General features: G+C 47.0%; 1 protein-coding gene across 1 annotated transcript in view; it reads left to right on the top strand.

The window, feature by feature from the left end:
- TOM1 (target of myb1 membrane trafficking protein) overlaps positions 1-6,000 on the top strand; it is a 186,429-nt gene that overhangs the window by 37,171 nt on the left and 143,258 nt on the right. The window lies entirely within an intron of this gene.

The raw sequence follows: 6,000 nt of genomic DNA, 5'->3' as shown, positions 1-6,000 counted from the left end.
AATCACTGGAGTGGTCCGTTCTATTTTTCTTAGTGTTGTTCTTCTGTTTTGTTTTGGTTTTTTTTGGCAGATTTTTCAGGTAATTCAAGGTACTTAAGGCCCCGTTACACGCAACGACATCGCTAACGAGATATCGCTGGGGTCACGGAATTCGTGACGCACATCTGGCCTCGTTAGCGATGTCGTTGCGTGTGACACCTACGAGCGACCGCTAACTATCCAAAAATCATCTCCGCCCCTCCGCTTCTATTGGCCGGCGGCCGTGTGACGTCGAACGTCCCTCCCACTCCAGGAAGTGGACATTCGCCGCCCACAGCGAGGTCGGACGGGAGGTAAGTACGTGTGACGGGGGTTACCGACTTTGTGCGCCACGGGCAGCCTTTAGTGTGATGAAGGTAGTAGCACACTCACCAATTGGCTTACGGAATCGTCACGGAATTCGTGACGCACATCTGGCCTCGTTAGCGATGTCGTTGCGTGTGACACCTACGAGCGACCGCTAACGATCCAAAAATCAATAAAAATCGTTGATTGTTGACACGTCATTCCTTTCCCAAAAATCGTTGCTGATTTTGGACGCAGGTTGTTCGTCGTTTTTGAGGCAGCACACATCGCTACGTGTGACTTCCCAGGAACGACGAACAACAGCGTTCCTGCATCCTCTGGCAACGAGGTGGGAGTGACGTTAATGCGGCTGCTCTCCACCCCTCCGCTTCTATTGGATGCCTGCCGTGTGATGTCGCTGTGACGCCCCCTTAAAAGAGTTTTTTCGCCGGCCACAGCGATGTCGTTAAGAAGGTAAGTATGTGTGACGGGTACTAGCGATATTGTGCGCCACGGGCAGTGATTTGCCCGTGACTCACAAACAACGGGGGTGGGTGCGATCGCTAGCGACGTTGCAGCGTGTAAAGCAGCCTTTAGTCATTGAGATTTGTTATAGATTTGTGCTCACTCGTGGAATTCTGCAGATTTTTCTTTTGAACATCCAGACAGATGATTCCTCCAATTCACTGTCCTCCTTTGATGATTGACATGGATGACACCTCGGGTGCCTTCCACATAGCTGGGCAAAATGTTGTGCCTGCACAGAGCCATTGCTGGCTCGCGCAGGCGCACTTCTGTCTTCCCTATTGCGGGTAGAGCCGAAAACATAGGTACGCCTGTGCGAAACGGCGAGTTCTTTGCGCAGGTCTGAGATTTTGCCTGGCTACATGGATGGCGCCGGAGGTTTCATCCATGTCAATCATCAAAGGAGGACGGCGATCAGCGCTGAAAGGAGGGACGGAAGCTACAAAATAGGATGCACTACGGACTAGACTCACAAATTTGTATACATGGCGGGAGATATTATAAAGCTATTTGTGGGGTCTACGGGGGGCCTGGGGGCGGGGGCAAGATGCACCTTCTAAGGAATGCAACACAGGCACTGAGTAAGGTGCTAGTTTTGGTTTAGAAAGCCAAAATCTGGTGACAGGTTCCGTCACATTATAAGACTCATGGACAGGAGATTCCCTAATTTGACAACCCCTTTAAGTCCAAATACTTGACATGGAATCAGTGGATGTAAACGTATTCTCAACACTTGTTTAAACAGCAAGAAGTCATCACATCTTTTTCCGGGTTATATATACTGTTCTGTTTGTTATTCTTGTAGCATTTGCGGACCAGCAACCCTTAAATACATTTTTCAAACTTTGAAAAGTTTTTGACGTTTTGTGAGGTATCTCCGTTCCCTCGCCCTGCACACCGCTCGAAGAATATAATGTGGATCTGGGACTCTGGGGTTCCTGGCGTGTCCCCGCTGCTGCCGCCAGTTCAGGCTGCAGTTTGTTGTCCTCAGATCCGCGGCCGCCCCTTCTGTAGCTCAGAAAAGATGTCAGGGTCCAAGAGTCTTTGTTAAAGGGAAATGAAGCACATTTTTCCAGCGCAGGGCGTGGTACGGTTAACCACCGAGGTTTCCATGCCTCTCATTCATTCTGTGTCAGCTGAATCCCTCAGACTGTATTAATCAGTTATCTTCTGCTGGATTCCGGCACCGCACACAATGGAGGCATAGCCGGCTTCGGATGCAAGAATGCACTGAATTTACCATGCTTGTGCTATATGATAATGTGGTATTTAAAGGTCATCTATGTAAACCAGTGCAAAGCTGCTGATAACATTAATAAAAGGAACAGATGAGTGCTGCATTGTTAACCCTTAAGGGCTGGGTTCGAGATTTAGCAGTGGCATCTGATACCTATGCATTATAATGGCATCACAACAAGCTTTTCTATAGCTTTTCATGGCTTGTCTGTTAATTGGATACCATTATATCCTATGGATGATGGGTGTTGCTGCTTGTCACTTCCACCTCAAAAACATCTCGAGAATTCGACCTTTTCGTACCGTTGACTCTGCAAAAACTCTTAGGCCTAAATCCACACGGTGAGAAAATCGGTGCGAGTGGAGTGCGATAAAACATCGCATCCCCCTCGGACCAATTCTAGCCTGTGTGTCAGCACACATGAGCGATTATTTTCTCAGCCCTAATCGGACCGAGAAAACAATCGCAGCATGCTGCGATTGTAAGGTGAGACCCTTTTCTCTCGCACCCATTCAAGTGAATGGGGCGAGAGAAAAATCGCACTGCACTCGCGGTACTCCGGTGTACCGCGCGTGCAGAGCAAGAATCACAATAGCCGGCAACGGAGGAGAGAGGGAGAGAAATCCCTCCCTCCACTCCTCCGTGCCGGCCTGCCCCTCTGCAGTGCTGGTCCGCCCCTCCGCATCTCCGGCCCGCCCCCCGCAGCTGAGGTCTGCTCGCGGGGTCGGACCTCAGACGCAGGCACGCTTGCATGACACTCGGCTCCTGCTGTGCTGCCAGCGCGAGACTAGTCTCATGCGAGCATCGCAGTAGTGCCCATGTGGCCCCAGCTTTACTGTCGCTCTCATTCATTCTCGCCTGGATTATTGTAACTCTTTACTAATTTGTCTCCCTGTTACTAAACTCTCCCCTCTCCAATCCATTCTGAATTCCGTAGCCAGGATCATTTTCCTCTGCAACCGCTTCACTGATGCCTCTGCTCTTTGCCAGTCATTGCACTGGTTGCCTACCCGTTACAGAATCCAATATAAACTTATCACTCTCACTCACAAAGCTCTCCACGGTTCTGCACCACCCTACATCTCCTAACTCATCTGTCTATCACCCAACCCGTGCCCTCCGCTCTGCTAATGACTTAAGACTGACATCCTCAACAATTCGAACCTCCCACTCCCATCTTCAAGATTTCTCACAAGCTGCGCCTATGCTCTGGAACACACTACCAAGAGCAATCTGATTAATTCCCAACATCCACACCTTTAAGCGGGCCCTAAAAACGCATTTCTTTAAACTAGCCTATCACCTCACCGCCCTGATCTAATCTAATCCCTTTCTGCCCTTCATAAAATTTACTTCCAGTTCTCGTCCCCTGTATCTGTATAAATTCTCACCGACGGATTTGTGCAGCTGGTTTTGAATACCCTATTAAATCGATGGCTGAACCATATATAACAAGCTTTTCTCCCCCCATTCACCTTTTATGTGCCTCCCCTATTTCCTCATAGACTGTAGCTTACGAGCAGGGCCCTCACTCCTCCTGGTATCTTAATTTTGTTATTTTGTATTGTTTCATATTGTCTGTACATGTCCCCTCTGAACTGTAAAGCGCTGCGGAATATGTTGGCGCTATAGAAATTAAAATTTATTATTTATTATTTAGAAATCCTTTAACTCAATTCCCAAAGGCTATAATTGCATCCATTTAAAGGGAACCTGTCAGCAGATTTGGGGCCTATAAGCTGCAGCCACCACTACTGTGCTCTTATATACATAATTCTAACATGCTGTATATGAGAGCCCACGCCGCTGTGTAGAACGTAAAAATCACTTTATAATACTTACCTAAATGGACGGTGCAATGCAAACTGGTCAGAAGGGTGGCGTCGTTCTCCGGTACCGGTGCCTCCTCTTTCAGCCATCTTACTTCTCCTTCTTCCGAAGCCGGGGTGCATGACGCGTCCTATGTCATACACACTCGCCGGCATTGAGGTCCCGCGCAGGCGCACTACAATACTTTGCTCTTCCCTGCTCAGAGCAGATCAAACTGCGCTTGCTCAGGACCTCAATGCCGGCGAGTGTGGATGACGTAGGACGCGTCATGCACCCCGGCTTCAGAAGAAGGAGGACTAAGATGGACGAAAGAGAACCAATCCCGAAGAACGGAGACACCCTTCTGACCAGTTTGCATCGCACCGACCCCGTAGGTAAGTATTATAAAGTATTTTTATGTTCTCACAGCGGCCTGGGCTCTTATATACAGCATGTTAGAATGCTGTATATAAGAGCCCACTGGTGGTGGCCGCAGCGTATAGGCCCCAAATCTGCTGACATGTTCCCTTTAAGGGGAATCAGTCACCAGGTTTTTGCCACATAATCTGAGAGCAGAATAACGTAGGGGCAGAGATCCTGATTCTAGCGATGTGTGACTTAGTGTAGTTTTGATAAAATCACTGTTTAATCAGCAGTAGATTATCATTATAGGACTAGTTTACCTGCTGCCAAATAGTCCAGCATATTCTTGAGCTCTGTATAATCTCTAGATCTGCAGCAGAGAAAACATTGATTTTATGAAAATTACAGCAACCAGCTCAGTAAGTGACACATCGCTGGATTCAGGATCTCTGCCCCTACATTATGCTGCTCTTAGATGGGGGAGCAAAAACCTGGTGACAGGTTCCCTTTTACAAATATGTGACATTAAGACTATGTGCCCATGGGATATTGTACCTGCAGATATATCCGCAGGTATGTCCACATGTTTCCCGCAGGGGATTCCAGCGAAATATCTTTGGAAAACCTGCGGACATTCATGCGGCTTACCTGCGGAAGTCCCGGCCTCTATCTCCATAGTGGAGGGCCGGTATTTCCGCAGGAATAATTGACATGCAGTTACGTGTGGCTGCGGGACATCCGCAGCATATTCTGCAGCCGCACGTATCCGCAGCATGGACACAGCACTCCCCATGTCCCATAGGATAACATGGGGAGTGTCTGTACTTGCTAAAACCTGCGGAATTATCTAGAAAATCCAGATAAATCCGCAGGTTTTCCGTTGAAAAATCTGCGGGTACAGAGCTATTTTTAGCTGCGGTAGTACAGCGGAATAGCTGCGGGAAACATGCGGAGTTTCACGCGATTTTCCATAGCGGAGGGCCGGGATCTCCGCAAGTAAATCCGCATGAACAATTGACATGCAGTTAGGTGCGGCTGAGGGATCTCCGCAGGAGATTCCGCAGCCGCACTTTCCGCAGCGTGGACACAGACACTCCCCATGTCCCATAGGGTAACATGGGGAGTGCCTGTACATGCTAGAACCTGCGGATTTATCTGAAAAATCCGCAGTTTTTCCGCGGCAAACTCTGCAGCAAAAAGCTCCCGTGGGCACATGGCCTTAGGGATTAAAAAGCTCATTCTGCAGTCTCCTTACTTCCTGGTTTCTGGGGGGTGGGCATTTCTCCTTGAGTGACAGAACTGGTGAGTAGCAAAATTACAAAAAAGAACATTATGCCAGGACAGAAGTAATCTTCTCTATATTTGTAAAAAAACAAAACAAAACATAACATCAAATTTCATTGAATATACATATTAAAAACAACATGTGAAAATGTATATATATGAATATTATATATATATATATATATATATATATATACATACACACACACACACACACACACACACACACACACACACACACACACCCCAACACTATAGCGTGCAGTTGTCAAATAGATATATTATAATATATTTATAAATATATATAATATATTACTAGGTAAATACAGAAAAACAATCACAATTATATAAATGCTGAGCAAGTAGGTGATATTACATATGGACACATATAAAACCTAAATGTAGCCCATGTGTTAAGGTAAAAAAAAAAATACTAATAATCAATTCTTATTTCAACC

This window comes from Anomaloglossus baeobatrachus, chromosome 8 (assembly GCF_048569485.1).
Source record: "Anomaloglossus baeobatrachus isolate aAnoBae1 chromosome 8, aAnoBae1.hap1, whole genome shotgun sequence".
Taxonomy (NCBI): Eukaryota; Metazoa; Chordata; class Amphibia; order Anura; family Aromobatidae; genus Anomaloglossus; species Anomaloglossus baeobatrachus.
The sequence above is the reverse complement of the archived record's forward strand: the minus strand, read 5'-3'. Positions and strand labels throughout refer to the sequence as shown.